Consider the following 20593-nt stretch of genomic DNA (forward strand, 5'->3'; position numbering starts at 1 on the left):
CTTTTGTTTATTTAATTAAAATAAGATAGTTATTATCTAAAATATGTGCCTATACAATTACAATTTCGACTGCTATGTTTATCCCTTTTGATCCGAGTTGTTATTTAATTTAATTATTTTCAATTAATTAATTAATTAATAATAATTGAAACTTTTATTAGCTTATGTGGTTTTAGTGTATCTTGAAAGGTTTGCTATATACATGTATATGTTCATATTAATGTTGGTATTTCTTTACATGAATATGGGTATTTTGTTTATATTTGTGCTCATCTGCTTATAAAATATGATTGCATAATTTATACAGCAGATTTGTAATGATTTGAAATTTGAACTGTTTATTAGCTCACCTGTCACAAAGTGACAGGGTGAGCTTTTGTGATCGCTTTTCGTCCAGCGTCCGTCCGTCCGTCCGTCGTCCGTCCGTCTGTAAACTTTTACTTTTAAATGACATCTCCTCATAAACCACTAAGCCAATTTCATCCAAACTTCACAGGAATGTTCCTTTTGTGGTCACCTTTAAAAATTGTTCAAATAATTTAATTCCAGGCAGAACTCTGGTTGCCATGGCAACCGAAAGAAAAAACTTTAAATATCTTCTTTTAAAAAACCATAAGAGCCACAGCTTAGATATTTAGCATGAAACATCTTCTAGTGAGTGTCTACCAAGTTTGTTCAAATAAAAGCCCTGGGGTCAAAATTGGCCCCGCCCCGGGGAGTCATTGATTTTCCCCTTTATGCATATAGTAAAAATTTACAAAATCTTCTTTAAAAGAACTCAAAGAGCTAGAGCTAAGATATTTAGCATGAAATATGTTCTAATGGGTGTCTACGAAGTTTGTTCAAATGAAAGCCCTGGGGTCAAAATTGGCCCTGCCCCAGGGGGTCATTGATTTTCCCTATATGCATATTGTAAAAACTTAAAAATCTTCTTTTAAAGACCTCAAAGAGCTATGGCTAAGATATTGAGCATCAAACAAGTTCTAATAGGTGTCTACCAAGTTTTTTCAAATAAAAGCCCTGGGGTCAAAAATGGCCCCGCTCCAGGGGGTCATTGATTTTCCCCTTTATGCATATAGTAAAAACTTAAAAAAATCTTCTTTTAAAGAACCAAAAGAGTTAGAGCTAAGATATTTAGCATGAAACATGTTCTAATGGGTGTCTACCAAGTTTGTTCAAATAAAAGCCCAGGGGTCAAAATTGGTCCCGCCCCGGGGGTCATTGATTTTCCCTATATGCATATAGTAAAAACTTAAAAATCTTCTTTTAAAGAACTCAAAGAGCTATCATGGCTAAGATATTTAGCATCAAACATGTTCTAATGGGTGTCTACCAAGTTTGTTCAAATAAAAGCCCTGGGGTCAAAATTGGCACCGCCCAGGGGTCATTGATTTTCCCTATATGTGTATAACAAAAACTTAAAAAATCTTCTTTTAAAGAACTCAAAGAGCTATGGCTAAGATATTGAGCATCAAACATGTTTTAACAGATGTCTATCAAGTTTGTTCAATTAAAAGCCCTGGGGTCAAAATTGGCCCCGCCCCGGGGGTCATTGTTTTTCTTTATATGTGTATAGCAAAAACTTAAAATCTTCTTTGAAAAAACCCAAATAGCTAGAGTTTAGTTATTAAGCATGAAACATCTTCTAGTAAGTGTCTACAAAGTTTGTTCAAATAAAAGCCCTGGGGTCAAAACTGGCTTGGCCCCAGGGTGTTCATTGTTTTTAACTATATGTCACCGTATATGTGTATAGTAAAAACTTTTTTAAAAAAAAATCTTCTTTTAAAAAGCCCAATGAGCTAGAGCTTAGATGTTTATCATGAAACATTTTCTTATGGGTGTCTACCAAGTTTGTGCAAATAAAAGCCCTTGGGTTAAATTGGCCCTGCAACGTTGGGGGGGGGGTTGGGGGGACTATATACAAGTGAGCGATCTCAGGGCCATCATGGCCCTCTTGTTTATATTATAATAAGATAATTTTGAGAGATTTTAATATCAAAATAACGAAATTTAGCAGCTGGACTAAAATTAAAAATTTGGACATGCTGAATGAATGAATGTTGAGGTGGCCTAGTGGCTCTATTTTGGTTGAATCAACAGAAAAATATCAATGCCTGATTTTAACCAGTTTTAAATCAAGTGAAAAAGGTAGGAAATACATTATAAATGAGAAAATAGTCAATTGACTTTTTAGCTAACCTGTCCCAAGGGGTTATTGAATTTCCTTATTTGTATATAGTAAAAACTTAAAAATCTTCTTTTAAAAAACCCAAATAGCTAAAGCTTAGCTATCAAGCATGAAATATTCTAGTGAATGTCTGCAAAATTTGTTCAAATAAAAGTCCTTGGGTCAAAATTTGCCCAGCCCCAGGGGGTCATTGTTTTTCCCTTTATGTATATAGTAAAAACTTAAAAATTTTTTTTAAAAAAACCCAAAGAGCTAGAGCTTAGCTATAAAGCATGAAACATCTTCTAGTTGGTGTCTACCAAGTTTGTTCAAATAAAAGCCCTGGGGTCGAGATTGGCCCTGCCCCAGGGGGTCATTGTTTTTCCCTTTATGTATATAGTAAAAAACTTTTAAAAAAATCTTCTTTTAAAAAACCAAAAGAGCTAGAGCTAAGACATTTAGCATGAAACATCTTCTAATTGGTGTATACCATTTTTGTTCAAATAAAGGCCCTGGGGATTAAATTGGCCCCGCCCCGGGGATCGTTGATTTTCCTAATATGTATATAGTAAAAACTTAAAAAATCTTCTGTTAAAAACCCAAAGAGCTAGAATTTAGATATTAAGCATGAATAATCTTCTAGTGAGTGTCTACCATGTTTGTTCAAATTAACGCCCCTGGGTAAAAATTGGCTCCGCCCCGAGGGCCTATAAATAGGGGGGCGATTTCAGGGCCATCATTGCCCTCTTCTTTATTGAATAACATAAATATTTGGATTTTCGTTGTTGTAAATATGGCAATATTGTTTTCAAAATCTAAAGATATTGTGATAAAATATTACTTTTTTGCTTGTTTCAAAGTGTGTAATAAATGTAGAACACATGGAAGTTTTCTTTTATTCTGATACATGTACGTGTATAATTGTTTGTAACATGATTTTTTTTAACCATATTTTTGGTGTTTAGCGATTCGGTTCCTACGTCATTGTGCATGTTAAACGAGATTTGGATGATTTTATTGCTGATTTATGGCCTTAGAATACAAAAGGTGTTTTGGTCTTATAATGATTTTATATCCAAAATCTAATGTAGTATTATAGCCTATACATTATATAGCCAAATTACAGCCGAATTCTAAGTGAGGTTTGGTTGTTGTACCCCCACTATAGGGGGGGATTTAGATTTACATTTGTCCGTCCGTCAGTCCATCCGAGCTCACTGAAATGACGATGTGGGGTGAATATCCATGTTCAATCCGTATAGACGGTACTTGTGAGGAAAAAGGTTGCTTATGGGGTGCAAATACGTTGCTTATGGGGTTTTAGAGATCAAAGGAGATCAAAAAAAAAAACCCATAATGTCAACTCAGTAGGAACGTCCGTCCTTCTGTCCGTTACATTTTTGTGTCGCACGTAGCTCAAAAAGTAATTGACCTAGAGTCATGAAACCTTACAGGAATGTTGATCAGCATGTGAAGTTGTGCACCTGGGTATTTTCATGTGGATATATTTAGTATTTTTAGAGATTTACCTTTGACTTAGTAAAAATTTCCAATTTTCAACTTGTGTCACACGTAACTCAAATAATATTTAACCTAGAGTCATGAAACCTTACAGGAATGTTGATCAGCATGTATAGTTGTGCACCTTGGTATTTTCATGTGGTTATATTTAGTATTTTTAGAGTTATTTCCCTTGAATTAGTACAAATTTCCACTTTTCACCTTGTGTTACGTGTAACTAAAAAAAATATTTGACCTATAGTCATGAAACCTTACATGAATGTTGCTCAGAATGTGTAGTTGTGCACCTGGGAATTTTTTTTTTGTGTGGATATTTTAAGTATTTTTTAGAGTTATTGGCCTTGACTTAGTATAAATTTACAATATTTAATTTGTGTTGCACGTAACTCAAAAAGTTTATGACCCGTAGGCCTGACAATTTACAAGAATGTTGGTCAGCATGTGTACTTATGTACCTTGGGGTTCTCTTCTGGCTTTATTCAGTATTTGTAGTATTTGCCCTTTACTTAATAGAAGAATTTTAGTTTTCAACTTGAGCACATGTAGCCGAAAAAAATTGACCTAGAGACATAAGATTGACAAATCGGTGGAGTGTGGGGGCACCCGTGTCCTATGGACACATTTCTAGTTTTTGTTCACAGTCAAACATCTTTCCAGAAATAATGCACAGAGGAGCACATTATCGGGATAAATTCTTTGAGATTAAAACATCATAACCGAACAGTCGCGAATTTTTTATAACATGCTGCACTGTCCGAAATCGCACAAACAATCTGTCTTAGAAGACAACGAATACATACGCACAAGTTTTGACGACGTTACTACCTTATCATTTGAAATAACATATACTGTAGCCTTACCGTATATGTGGTACATACTTGTTTTACGTTCGATTGTATAGGATATTATAAGCTTAAAGACACAATTTGTGTTTTTTTTCACGCTTTTTTTATTAAAGGCAAATATATATATATATATATATATATATATATATATATATATATATATATATATATATATATATATATATATATATATATATATATATATATATATATATATATTACTTATTTGATTAATTAGTTAAGTAAAGTAATATATATATATTACTTTAACTTAACTAATTAATCAAATAACTAAGTAAAATATATACAGTAGCCTTCTTGTACAATATATTTAATATTCATTATTGATATTTGGGTCATAATTTAGTTTAAAAAAAATATTGATGGTTAAACAATATATATCAATGAACCAAGTATACTGACTTTAATTACTATACTAGTATAACATAAGACCAACGAAACCACTTTCACATCTCTTCATAAATTAAGTTATGAAACTACCATAATTCTTTAAACCCACGCGACTAACGATCCTTTGATACTAGTGCGACACGGTAACCACTCGGCCATGCCGCTCACCAAGATATGAGAGTTATGAATGATACGTCATTATAGTAATTAACATTGCTAGTTATTGACATAGTAACTAAGTCTCTGTCTTGTAAAAGGTACAATTACATGCCATGAAGCTGTGTAAAATATGAAATCACAAACACTTTTCAACCAGTTAAAATATCCCAAGGCCGAGTCTTGTGTTCTACAGATAGCATATTGTTGGCTCACGGTCTAGTTTATTGTCCTGAGACGAACCGTGGAGTCATCCGCCATTGAAACCTGTAGTAAAAGAAAATTCTAAATTGGAAAAACAATCGATATTTCATCTACAATATATTTCTCAAATCTGATTCATTTTCTGTGTTCATGTAGACAGGTAGGTATTACACTTTGATAGTAAAGTGCTACGATAGCGTACCGAATAGAGGAAAAGCCGGTGCCAAATATTTGCTGAATGGCGGCGTGGCGTGGCCGAGTTGAGTGGTCAACGCGTAGGACTAGTAATCTAAGAATTGTTGGCCGCATGGGTTCAAACCCCGTTAGGGGCAAGTCATTGAGCAAGAAACTTTACACTTATTGCTTAGTATTGGTTGATTCGAGGAACATATTCGAATGTGTTTCATTAAGCTAAAAGCAGCCAACAGAATCGAAAACTAGAATAAATTAGCACTAAATTACTTTTTATTTACTATAGATGATTCGACATATTAACACGATCAACAAAAGGCATGATTATGATCCTCATTAATATTGAAATTTCGGGAGAGAGCAACTATGCCAATAAGTGGATGAAACATGGATTCGCCGTTTTGATATTGAGCAGGAGCCTTAACTCAAACAGCGAAAACAGCATCAGTTGTCACTTCAAAATAAATCAAGTTAGCCACATGTGTTTGTAGTATGATTGTTTTTCGTTTCCTTTGTCTATTATACACATGGGTTACAACACGCGGGGAAAAAACGAAGAATAGCTTTAATCAAGAAGTCCGTTACTGTAGGAATGTGCATCATAAGTGGTTGTGTCAGAAGCGCAACACTTGGGAATACAACATGGCATGTAATCTTTTTATTTTTGCACTGTTTGAACCTACGCCTTTTCCACGTTAGTATTCGCCATTTTCTAGTTGCTGATGACCACATTCATTTATTCATGTTTATAGTGTTAAGGTCCAAAGTGACAAGGTGAGCTTTTGTGATTACAATTCGTTCGGCGTCCATCCATCGTCCGTCCGTAAACTTTTAATTTAAACAAAATCTCATCATAAACTGCTGAGCCCATTTCATCTAAACTTCCTAGAAATGTTCCTTTGGTGATCACAAGTTGTTCAAATAATTTAATTCCATGCATAACTTTGGTTGTCATGGCTACCGAAAGAAAAAACTTTAAAAAATGTTCTTTTGAATAACCCAAAGAGCTAGAGCTTAGACATTTGGCATGAAACATCTTCTAATGATTACCTACCAAGTTTGTTCAAATAAAAGCCCCGAGGTCAAAATTGGCCCCACCTTGTGGGGTCATTGATTTTCCAAATATGTATACATTTTGGTATACTAAATTTTTTTAAAAAATCTTCTTTAAAAAAGCTCAAATAGCTAGAGCTTAGATATTAAGCATGGATATCTTCTAATCAGTGTCTTAGAGTTTGTTCAAATTAAAGCCCCGGGGTCAAAATTAACCCCGTCCCAGGGGGTCACTGATTAATCCTTCTATGTATATACAAATTCTTTCAAATAGAATAGAAAAACCTTTTTACTCCTAGAGGCTGCCGTTTTGATCTAAATATGGGATAAACCTTGTTAACACCCTCGAGGCTACTGTTTTGATCCAAATACTGAAAATTGGTTATAAAGCTTGTTTTAATAATTTCTAACTCAAGTTTGAACATGGGTCATCCGGAGTCTAAACCTTATTATGAAAAACCCTAGGTAACACTCTAGAGGCAATGTTGTTAGCTTAAATACACTTGAATTTAGTCAGAAAGGTTTGTGTGTTGATTTCTAGCTCAACTTTGAATATGGGTCATCTGGGGTCAAAAGCTAGGTCATAGAGCCCAAATATGGGAAAAACTTTGAAAACCGTATAAATGTAATATCTTCAGCCCAAATTTCCTTGAAATTTGTCAGCAAGGACATTTAAATGATTTCTATCTCAAGATTATTGTTGGTCATCTGGGGTCAGAAACTAGGTGACACAGCCCAAATAGAATAGGCTTGTTTATATTTGCCCTATTATAGAAGCCAATATGAACGTTTTGATATCAGTTGTAGACGAGAACTTTATATCTGCTTTTCATTCAAAGCTAGCAATATTTCTTGTTTCTTGTCATTAAGAGGCTTAATAAGTAGTCGACCGATTAAAGGGCCATCATGTTTAAGATTTATCCGTTGATAAAGTTGTCCTGGAAATTACTTATAGATATTGCAAATGCTACCAGTTTCCTGTCTACTTCGTAGTAACTAAAGAGCATACCAACCGAAAGAAATACAGTTTATTATCAGAAGAAAACAGCTGCACGACAGTACTACAAATATCGTTCGAAAATAGGAAAGATGGGTAGAGAATTATTCAGCTTAGTAGCAATACATACATACAACTTATAAATATGCCAATTAATATGAGAGATACATAAATAAAAGAAATATTAAAAGAAAATAAAGTTGACTCTTCCGGGATATCTACATATTTCTTTTATATTTGATAAAATGTTTTTTTTTAAATAACAGGCATCGAATATATAGCTTATTCAATGTGGAAAATACAGTCTTAAACGCACCTTTCTGAGGTCTGGTTCTTGACTGCGGATCTTCCTCCATCGTCAGCTTGGTGCCCGCCAGATGTTTCGGCTCTTATCCAAGTACATCTGTAATGGCGGGTGGGCCCACCGTCTTACGGTGTTGAGGTTGATTCGCATCCAGTTTGTTCTCCTCGCGTCGTAGCCATAGCCAGCTAGACGCCCGCTCAGCAGCCTGGCTCAGCTTCTGGATTGCCCGGCGCCTGTCTCTGCCAGTGGTGCCAACAGCTGTCATCAATCTACATACAGATTGCGCACAGACCCTCTAGCGCTCCTTCGATGGGGAATAGCCAAGTCCACCAACCTCTGTTTCGGCACTTCCTCAAGTAGTTCAGTGTACTTGCCTTTCTTCCTCTCATAGGCCTCTTCACATCTCGTCTCCCAAGGTACTGTCCCAACTCGATGACAACGAGCCTTCTTCCTGTCTCGGACCACAGTACAATGTCTGGTCTCAAGTTGGTCTGGACGATACCCGGGGAACACAAGCTTCTTTCCCTAGATCGACTGACATATTCCATCCTGTGGCCGCCGTCAAGGATCGATTTCTTCTGTGAAGCTTCTGTCTTCGCAGTTTCACCCGGTCTCACAAAGTTAATGTGCCTGCCTGTAGTTTACTCCTGCGTGGCTTCTTCTCTCCTCTTCCAGCCAATCGGAACCTCTCTGAGGACGTTGTCGTGTCGCCAGCATATCTGCCCTGCGTCAGTGCTGTGGAGCAGGAAGATAAAACATGTTTTCCAGAGTGCCTGGTTTCTTGCACAGACTGCATGTTGGGTCTGTGATTAGTCCCCATCGGCAGAGGTTAGCTGGAGATGGCAGAGGTCATGAATGACCTGAAGGAGGCAAGGAATCAGACGAAGTGGTTCATACCTTCCAGATTGTCTTCCCAGGTCCTTCCTTTCCATAAGTTTCCCACGTTGTCCATGCCCCTGCACATCCATCTCTACCGCTCTGGCCTCTCTCTTGTTCTTCTCTTCCCCTTCCGTACTTCTGACTGTATCAGGGCTCGCCTCTCAGTCTGGTTGGCTTGGCTCCATAGGGAGCTGTTTTGGTTGCACCAATACCTTGTCGTCCGACAGCCGTTACACCCGACGATGTCCTTGTGCATGAGAGAGCTCTCCGCCTGGCTGACAGTCTCTGCCGCTGACCACTTTTCTTCCAGTACGGGTAACGATCCCTGCTTCCCGGATCTGCTCATCTGGGAAGGTCTCTTAGGGTAAGCACCAGTCTTTGTCTCCGCCGTCTTTTGAATTCTTCTACCGAGTGAAGATAGTGGAAGTTGCAGTTTGTTGGTTTTTCCCATTACAGCCAACACTGAGAAACTGGGTGGGATTCCAAGCCACTTGCGAAGATGTCGGCTGGTGATTTTCTCTAAGGCTTCTATTGTTTGAGCTGGGTATCTCGGTACAGCTTCATTGTCCAGATCAGCCTTGGTAGTAAGGCAATGCTGGTACAGGCCAGGCCCAGGCCTGAACTCTCCAGTGGGTTTGCTCCGGTCTATCTTTTTCAGCCCGTCTTCTATCTGGTTCTCTAGCCTCTTCTTGACGTTCGTCCTTTGTCTACTAGGCTGGCATCAACCACATCCAAGGCATTGATTGGGTTCTTTGTGATGGATGGGATCTCCTCGTTCTGTACTCGGAGCACGAATCTGTCTGTCGTCTTGCCTTTCTTGATAATGAAGGACCTGGACTTTACGGCCTTGAATTTCATTCGGGCCCATGACGCGACGTCTGTCAGTGCTGTCAACATCCATCTAGCCTGGACGTGTGTTGGTGTCGTCAACGTGAGGTCATCCATAAAACCTCGGCTTTACTCTAAAAGAGCTTCACTAAAATCAAAAGGGTATAAGAATTCCTATATTAATGAAGATCTTACAAAAAAGCGAAGCTCACTACTCTTCGAAGCACGACAGCTGGTCAAGCATAAGTCGATACTTAGCACGTGGTCTTCTGATGGTACTATACTGGCTAAAGATTAAATTCAATCCAGTGCACGTAATAAAATCAGAAGAGGATCTAGCGGCACATTAGATTAAGACCATACGGTATGCAGAAGTGGTTTAACTGCGGGAATTCTGGCAGTTAATAATGTAACTCATATTATGAGAGTTCTTAAAACAAAATTCATGTATATACTAAAAAACTCATTTATATGCTATTTTTTTAAAAATTTATTTGTATTTCAATTTACATTCCCCGTATTTAACAAAAAAAAATGGGGAAAAAAAACCCGTTTGTTGTTGGGGTTTTTTTTTAAAGCATTTGTAATTAATTTAGAAATTGGGGAAAAATGTTTTTATGTCCTACATGTTTTATAATTAATAACCCTTTTTTTTAAACGATTTTCCCGGTCTATAACATCCCTGATCTACTGTAATACTTTTAGTTGGGTTTTTAGTTTGTATTTAAACTTAGGGCCACCCGCTGTTTTCTCTTTGGGGCCCAAACAGAGAGGGTTTAAAAATTTTGGGTAATCCCACACATCACAGTAAAAACGTTTGATTAAAAACTACATGGGTTTGTATTTTAAATGAAAGGAAAAAACCCTTAAAGTGTACGCCTTTTTGAGGGAAAAATTTCTATGTTTTTTGTAAAAGTAAATAGGGGGTAAATTCCTTTTTAAAAAAAAAAACAGGGTAGCAATTTGTCCTTTTTTTACCAATTTTTTTTGACATTTCTCATTTTGGGGAAAAAATATTACTGGGGGTTTTTTAAATAAGGAAAAAAAATAGCCCAAAGCGTTTATTTTTTCTTTTTTTTAAAATTTTATATGGGGAATTTTTAATTTTTCGACCGGGCTTTTGTGCTAATATTTGCAAAACACTGTGAATCCTGAAAAATATGCCCAGCTCACTACCTTTAGCAGAACACGTAATGTACATTCATTTACTGGTTTGGGGAGAGGGGATTTCACTGGTGGGCAAGGGGGTGAAGTTTCGAACCGTGGCTGGGCTGTGGTTGCAACGCTAAGGAAATTCTTTGCTTTAAGACTTAAGTGACATTTGTACTATTTCTTTCAGTTCATGAATGAAGTAAAAAAAGTCAATGCAGGATGTATATAAAACATACAATAAATAAACGAATCTATACGACAAGTAAAATATTTTCAACTTCAGCCGGACAACCAATAAAATATCCTGAACCCTAGGGTTTGTTTAAGCATTAAGGGAAAACGTTTTAATAGAAGTTACCTTTCCTTTTCTCCAACGAGCCCACTCTTGATAAGAAGCCATCGCCCATGATTTTTGTCTAAGAGTACATTACGGTAAGCAGTCTTGCTTCCAAGCGCAATGTACGGTGTTATATCATTAAATCATTTAAATGATAACAACAATATCTCCCAAGATGCGAAATTATAATGTTATCACATTCAGAAATGTTAAATTCTTCCCAATTTTCTTCTGAGTGCACCTTTGCGATAGAATGTGAAATCTATCTATCATTCAATAGATTGTGTATTCAATAAAACAACTTGCATTATACCATTTTCTCGTGCATTTGTTTGGCCTACAATAAGGTCATATAGATTGAATAAGAAATATTTGGATATCTCTATGTAATTCTCGGAGAAAAAAAACCGTTATACATGTTAAATCATCACCTTAACCAGAGATAACTACCTGTGGTCTAAGTCAGATAGATCGCTCGTACCAGTTGGATGTGAGATTTATCAGCTCGCTTCGCTCGTTGATAAATCTCACATCCAACTGGTACTCATGATCTATCCTATACATAACATACTTTTTCGACCTACTTATTGTAGGCAAATAACTTAAACGGGAAAACTAAGTCAGATTAGATCGCTCGTACCAGTTGGATGTGAGATTTATCAACTCGCTTCGGCCTCGTTGATAAATCTCACATCCAACTGGTACTCATGATCTATCCTATACATAACATACTTTTTCGACCTACTTATTGTAGGCAAATAACTTAAACGGGAAAACTAAGTCAGATAGATCGCTCGTACCAGTTGGATGTGAGATTTATCAACTCGCTTCGCTCGTTGATAAATCTCACATCCAACTGGTACTCATGATCTATCCTATACATAACATACTTTTTCGACCTACTTATTGTAGGCAAATAACTTAAACGGGAAAACTTTTAACAGTTTAACGGTACTTATGATTTGACTGATCACATATCACGTTTTTTTGTTCGGTTTTCAATGTACCGGACTGTTATATAAATCTTCATGATCTAAATTGTTGCTCTTCGCGCGTAATAATTTATGACATTATGTCTGTAAAACATTCCAAACACAAGTAATTGATATATTATCTTAGTAGTATAATTTTATTTATTATTATCTGTAACAAATACATTGTATACCTATACCATTACCATTACAAGGTCTCGCTTCTCTTTTTTTAAAATCTAATAAATTATGATAGATAGTTGATTATTACATTTTATCAAGTTAAAATAAATATTGTATATCTCTATCATCAAGTACTTACCGCGGCTTCAGATAGTCGAATATGCCCGTAGTTGTGTTTTCGTGCGTTATTTGACATGTTGACATCAACGTATATAATAATTATAATACTCAAGTAATATCAATCTCTCTTTTTATAATAATTAAAGTGCATAGTATAATAAATTGATCGATATTTAATAGTTCAATGAAAGAATAGTCCATTAAGTTTATCAGAATTGGCACTCGCTTAAGTTAAATTGTATAAACTTATTTTAAGAGATGTTTTTTATTATTGAAAATACTTTTGTTTTCCATAGTATTGCTATTTCTGTTATGTTCTTGTATAATTAATACATTTGTATTTTTAACCCTGGTAGCCGATATATACCTGCATTACTTTGAATGTATATTAACTATGATTGTAAGTATAATTAATGTGTAAAATATTTATGTGCTTATAGGTCATTTTGCGTTTATACTAGAACAAATGTACTACTGACAAATTATGGACTTCTTTGCTGATATTAATGCGTTTATCCAATACTTGTGTTTTTTGCCTTATTATGCAAATGGATTTATCATTATATTTCCCCCTTCTCTTTTTTATATTCTTTATATAGGAAGATAAAATCTTACTGCCACACACATCATTATAATAAAGTTTACAGTCATAATGAACACTGTTTTTAATTCGATAATTTGCCTTAATTATATATTTCACATACATGTATAACATTGTAAAAGTTAATATATATTTTTTTCTTTTTTTCTTCACTATCCTTGAAGATCAGTGTAGCAGTTCATGACATTCATAGAAATCTTGCATATTTGTAAATATTTGTTGATTACAACTTACCAAATTATTATCATTTCTCCTTTCAACAATTACATAATGGAGTGTACTTTTTTTTTCTGAACAGAAACCTGTTAGTAGAATCAAGATTTTGCCCGTTTTCACTTTTTACTCCTGACAATTTGGTTGCTTCTTAATAATCCTGTATATTGTTTGTCTTTTTAGTCAATATTTCGAAGTTAACGCTAGTCGTTTCCATTCATTGAAAGGACTGACTAAAACACATTCTGTAAAGTCTAGGGTATTCTATAGAAATCTTTCATTTTCCAAAAACGTAGCTATTGTTTTCACTGTTTGTTTAATAATATCGTGGTCAACATTTTTTCCTTTTACAGTATGGAGACTTTCATCCGCATCCTGGGCCCGACAACTCATTTCCACATGCATCACTTGATACATCATTTGATATTTCACATAACTTGTCCATTCTACATTACAATGTTCAGAGTCTTTTACCCAAACTTGACATTATCAAGACAGGGTTTCGATTCTTTTGACATATTAGCATTTAGCGAAACATGGTTACATTCATCGGTTAGCACAAGTGCACTACTATTAAATATTTTTCATATTCCCGAGCGCAGAGACAGAGGACATGACAAATATGGGGGTGTTATATTATACGTCAAAGAAAATTTAGCTTAGGTTCGAAGGCATGACTTAGATTTCTTAGATATTGATTGTATTTGGATTGAACTTATTCTAAAGCGGAACCTTAAGATGCTTATTGGACTCTTCTACCGCCTACCAAACTCTGATGCCCAATATGACCTTAAAATTGAAACAATCTTTTGACCTTCCACTTAATTCTGGTATTCAAAAACATTACAATTGTTGGCGACTTTAACCTTAATCCTGCCATACCCGCATCCAAGCGAAAACATATACACCTTGTAACCAATTTTGGGCTTGCTCAATGTATCAATGATCCAACTCACTTCACTGATCTTATTCTTTTAAAATACATACGTAGTTTGGTACTTAGTGGCGTTGGTGAACCAGTTTTCGATCAGCAAATTCGTTATCATTGTCCACTTTTGCACTTTTTAGATTTACTAAACCAAAATGTCAGACTCACTCCCGTCAAATATGGCTGTACGGCCGAGGAGATTATAATGCATTGAGATACTCTTTAGAACAATTTGATTGGCAGACCATTCGTAACACTGATATTGACCAATGGGTCTTTGCATTTACATCTACCATATTTAAATTTTCTAACCAATATATTCCTAATAGGTTAATCACCATCAGACCCACAGAACCACAGTGGATATCAGGTGAAATTAAACGACTTATACGCAAACGCAAGCGTCCTTTCAAACAAGCTAAGCTCCATAATCGAACTTCGGACTGGTCGAAATTCCGCCAACTTAGAAATAAAATAGTCTCCCTTATGAGAGATGCTAAATCAGAATATACAGCCAAATTAACCCAGACTCTCACTAATAAAACATCTAATAAATCATGGTGGGCCACAGTTAAAATGTTTATCTCCCCTAATAGTCAAATAAGATCTATTCCTCCACTGCTCAATGACTCAAATATTCTCTATGACAACGAGGAAAAGGCGGACGCCTTCAATCGTTTCTTCGCTCAACAAACATTTCTTGACGAACCTGATTGGCAAACCCATTCCACCAATTTATTCTTTCTTCCTCAACTCTATCATCACTTCACTTTGAACCATCTGATATCGAACCATTATTACGAACACTACCACTTGGGAAAGCAGTTGGTCCTGATATAATAAACAATCGCGTTTTAAAAGAAATATCGTCTCAATTAAGCTGTTCCTTTGTCAGATATTTTCAATTATTCTCTTTCTATCGGTACCTTTCCTACTCAATGGAAGGTTGCAAACGTATGTCCAGTTAATAAAAAGAATGAGACCAATGTAATTAGTAATTATAGACCAATTTCACTTCTCTGTTCCCTAAGCAAAGTTTTAGAAAAAGCTGTTTACAAACACGTATATAATTATTTAATTAGCAACAACATTTTAACAGAATATCAGTCTGGTTTCCGCCAAGGTGACTCAACTATAAACCAACTATCAGTAATATATAATTCTTTCTTTGAAGCAATAGACAATGGAAAGGAAATTAGAATTGTATTTTGTGATATAAGCAAAGCTTTTGATCGGGTATGGCACAAAGGACTCATAACTAAACTGTCATCTGCTGGAATTCGTGGAGATTTACTTCTTTGGTTTCAAAGCTACTTATTCAATAGGCAGCAAAGAGTCACTGTCCAAGGATCATCATCATCTTCTCTTCTTTACGTCAAGGCTGGTGTTCCTCAAGGATCCATTCTCGGCCCACTGCTTTTCCTTATATTTATAAACGACATTGTAAAAGATATCTACGCCAACATCAGACTTTTTGCAGATGACAAAAAGTTTATCCCTTATCGTTAATACACCCGAAATAACAGCAAATGTACTAAACTCTGATTTACAAAAGATTAACCAATGTTCTAAAGAATGGCTGGTTTCGTTTAATCCAGCAAAGACCATATATATGACCATATCTCGGAAAGCTATTAAAACACAATATCCCCCCCCCCCCCTACTTCTGCAAAACCAAGTCATTTCTGAATCTTCTTCTCACGAACATTTAGAAGTTGTTCTATCAAACGATTGTTCATGGTCAAATCATCTCGAATATATTAAAAACAAAGCTTGGACAAGGATCAATATTCTCCGTAGTCTAAAATTTACACTCGACAGAAAAACATTTGAAACATTATATTTGACATTTATCCGTCCATTATTAGAGTATGGAGATATACTTTTTGATAATTGTTCAGCTAGCGAAAAGCATGAATTGGATATGATTCAAAACGAGGCTGCCAGAATAGTCACAGGTGCTACTAAACTTTGTTCTCTTGAAAAACTTTATGACGACCTGGGATGGGAATCATTATCAACTCGACGTAGTAATCACAAACTGGTCTTTATTTACAAAATTCGAAATAGTTTATGTCCTACTTACTTAAACACTCTAATCCCAACACGTCAAAACGAAAGATACACCTTCAGAAACTCCTCTGATATTCCTCCTATCTATTGTCGAACATCCTTTTATCAAAACTCTCTCAACCCGTCTAGCATCCGTTCCTGGAACACGCTCCCTCAGAATACAAAATCATCAGAAACTTTACAACAATTCAAGCGACTTCTTTCAAACCCACACAAACCCCCTAATTTTTTTTAACACCGGGCCTCGCAAACTTCAAATCCTGCATACTCGCTTAAGACTTGGCTGTAGTTCCTTAAATGATGATCTTTTCCGAAAAAATATTTCCGAATCAAACACATGCGCCTGTGGTCAAACAGAAACAGTGTGTCATTTTCTTCTAAACTGTCCTTTGTATCAACATATGCGAGATATCCTCTATAGGAACATCTTACAACTGGATAGATCCCTGATCATAACTCACACTCTGCTATTGCATGGTTCGAATTCCCTTTCAAACAACCAAAACGTAGAGCTTTTCAGGTCTGTATACCTTTATATTGATTCTACGAAACGATTTATATAATGTCTGACAGTTACTGCTATGCTGCTTATATTCTTTTCTTTTGTGTTTTTTTCCTTAGTTGTTTTCTGTAGTTTTTTACTTAATTTTTGTCAAAACTTACTAAAATTTTGTCCTTACCATTAACATTTCATTTTTCCTTTTCAATCTTGCATTATCAAATGTGTGGTTTTTTTTTTGGTAACTTGTTAATTACAACCACCACAGACATTGAAGATTGTTATTGTTAGAAGTGATAGGCTTTCTATAAGCTTCTGCTTTCGGCCCAAAATCTATAATTATTGTTATGTTTGTTATTTACCCAATGTACACAAAATTAAATTCTAAATAAGATATGTTTAAAACTAAACCTAGGCCCTTAAATTGAGGGTAGATACCTGACTCTTGTCTTTGGGGCGCCAGGTTCTCTAATGGAAAAGCATTGATCAGGCCAAGTATTCACCCCATGGACGAAGAGTACCACAGAAAAGACATCCGGTGATATACTTTCTCCAGCTTCTGGCCACTTGTCACTGGTCACCAACAGAAAAAACCGAAGCTTGAAGCCGTTCAAGGTAAGCTGGTGATGTTTTCTGGACCATGGTTTTCGAAGTGGGGAGGGCTGGTGTAAGATTCAGCTGATGGGGAATAGACCGTATGCGTTGGCAAGATCGAAGCCAAAACTTGTCCCGGTTTTTTCTTTTCCCCCTCTTCGCCTCTTTTAATTTTGTTTTGGGGAATTTGCGCGTTGCTCTATAACAAAACCCGGAAAAAAACCGGGGACTTTCCCCCCCCTTTGGACTGAAGTGTCCCGGGGTTTCGCGGTTTTGGGCCCCAGGGACTGGGGGGTTTGGGTTTCCCCGGCCAGGTAGCGAAAAATATCTTTCCCCCCCGACAAATTTTTTAAAACGAAAATGGTTTTCCCGGGAAATGATTGGGCTGTCTTTTGGAAATTCCTTTTCCTTTGGGGTCCCAATTTTACCCCCTTTCTTTTCCCTTCCAGGGTTTTGGACTTTTCCCCTTTTCCCCCAAACCCCTTGAAAGGGGTCTCCAAAAGCCCTTCAAATAGGAGTGGGCACATCTTGTACACTTTTTTTAACGGGATGGCGTTAGAACCAGGAATTTGAGCCCCAAAACGAGCCTTCTTGACCCACCCTCCCCTTTACCTCTCCCCCAAAAGGGGGTTTAGTAGTTTCCAATGGGTCTTTGGGGGAAGGCCCGGACTATTTCCGGGCACAGTCCCCTAGGGGGTTTCCCCTGTTTTACATCTGAAAAGCGTAAAACATGAGGCACTTCTTTCCAAACCCCTTTTAATGGGGGCTCCAAAAAGTTTTTGAAGGCCCCCCCCCTTTTTGGGGGCAAGCAGGTCCTTTTTTCAAAATTTTTTATGGGTTTTGGGTTGAAAAGGGAGTCTCCTTTTCCCTTTTTCGCTCCCTCCTTTTCTCCTCGGGGCTCAGCTCGCCGCAGGGGGGAAATTCCAAATGTTTTGCGCAGTGTGTCACGTGTTGGGACAGGCCCAAGGGGCCAAAAACTGGTGAGCTGTCTTGGTACTGCTTCTTCAGCTGTCTGATTTCTTTCCTCAGGTTCTCTATGCGGTGTTGCCTCCGGTTCGGCTTTAGAGCCTCCTTGCGTTTTCTTTGTTTCTTCAATCCCAAACCTCTCCCTTGCAACAGAGTATACAAGGGTGGAAAGTGTGTGTAACTTCCGGTGTACTGGACCTTGCATGGATGATTCGAGGATGATTTCTAGGTCCTCGTCAAACTGTTTCCATGGTGCCTTCTCAGATGCCTTGGGCCACTTGATCTTGGGTGTTCTTGTGGTAGCCATTGGGCGTGGTCGGTCAGAGATGGCCTCTTGCTCCTGTGGTTGGCTGCTAGTGTCCTGCGAGTAATTCAATAGCTCTAGGAGGGGGTCGTCTTCATCCATCATTGGATCCTGGGTGGCATCGTGCGCTGTCTCTTGAGTGGAGAGTTCATCAGTACTGTGAATAGTCTCCTGACTGGAGTACTCCCGCGTCTCACTAGCCATACTGGCTATGCGCTGCTCAAGTGGCCTCACGCGCTGGCAACCAGACTTCCCCTGGTGAATGCGTAACCCTCGTTGGTTTTTGCAGACTTTGCCACAAGGGCAAGTTACTGTTCCTGGTGCTGGGTTCGTAGTCGATTGGGAAGGCCGTGTCGATTCCATAAAATCCGTCCATGTGAGTCTTTCATCCTCCCCCCTCTCGGAAGACTCTGGGGGTGTCTTTCATTAGTGGAGTCTGTAGCTTGTCTGTGGGTGTCTTCTCACGAAGACTGCACGTCGGGATGCTACCCCTAGTGCCCCGATTCCAGTCTGTTCCTGGGGTCAACTGTCTCTCCAGTGTCACCAATCTATTCCTGGTTGCCATCCAGTCTTTCCTAGAAGTCACTGGTAAACCAGATGATCAATGTGGATAATACAGTCTTAAACGCACCTTTCTGAGGTCTGGTTCTCGACTGCGGATCTTCCTCCATCGTCAGCTTGGTGCCCACCAGATGTTTCGGCCCTTATCCAAGTACATCTGTAATGGCGGGTGGGCCCACCATCTTACGGTGTAAAGGTTGATCGCATCCAGCTTGTCTCCTCGCGTCGTAGCCACAGCCAGCTAGACGCCCGCTGAGCAGTCTGGCTCAGCTTCTGGATTGCCCGGCGCCTGTCTCTGCCAGTGGTCTATTTACATCGGATTTGAATATCAGTAGATTAAATATTTTGAAGTAATGATTTAATATTATATGTTTAAATGTAAAACAATTTGAAATAAATGTGGTTACAAAGTTTGGGCCTTAAAAAGCTTTAAATGTCATTTCCTCCTCAGTTGCTTGATAAATTTTGAAAAGACTCTACAGAAATGGTTCCTTATTAAAATTGATCAGGTTTACTAAACAAAAAAGCAAAAAGTAGTAAATCTCCGACTCAAAAAGTTGGTGGATTTGTGGAACAAGGTATTGACCGGAGCTAAAAAAAGAAATTAGTTTGAAACAACATCTTCTTAACCACTCGGTAGATTTTGGTAATTTTGGACAGCAATGGTCATTAGTTTGTGCTTGTCAAAGTACTCGGATGATTTCCGTCATGTTTCCCACCAGAGCTTAAATGAGTCGGCAATGATCATCAGGTAGTCAATATGATGGCTACTAGAGCTAGAAATAGAAATAAGCCGCCTTTAATTATATCTCCTATTCAACCATGTTGCAGTTATTAATGGACCGCTATATATTAAGGTGGTTCTATAGAAAAATTGCTGAAATAATTTCATGCTAAATAGAGATATAAGACTTAATATCCTCAACCCATTGGCTGATATTTATAAAACTAAATGAATAGAAATTGCCTTATTTAATCTTGTCAACGTAGACCGTTTCCCCTTGTTAGAGTTCAGGTGCGATTATGGCCCATTTGTCAATTACCTACGTTCCCTAATTGTCCTCTATGCATATGTCCTTTATTGACAGATAAGTGGCTAAGAAGACTGATTCTCAACCGGGGTGATTTCAAATCCTACTTTATAATTGATACGAATTTGGTTTAGTTTGTTCGTGTTAGAAGCTATAAACATACTGAAATTCTCTTGAAAACGACCCTGGATCGAACCAACTATAACTTAGAACTTATTTAGCTTACAGAACGTCTTACTTTTGTCTCACATATTCCACCAGAAAGCGTTAGTTTGAAGGAGCAGACGGCAAAGTTGTTAATATCAATCGCAAGCTGTTAAATCTAAATTGAGCGATGGATATACGTCTCACAATATATTTGCCTCATAAACTTGGGATCTTTGATTCAATTACTTCCAGGGTGACAACCATATTTATCTCACCAGAACAGACTGTGGCATTGGTGAGATATTACGATCCCCACTGTGTCCGTCGTCTGGAGTTGATTGTCATCAATAATTCCT

This window comes from Ruditapes philippinarum, unplaced genomic scaffold (genome assembly GCF_026571515.1).
Source record: "Ruditapes philippinarum isolate M1 unplaced genomic scaffold, ASM2657151v2 ctg4600_1_1_1_1, whole genome shotgun sequence".
In the NCBI taxonomy this organism is placed as follows: Eukaryota; Metazoa; Mollusca; class Bivalvia; order Venerida; family Veneridae; genus Ruditapes; species Ruditapes philippinarum.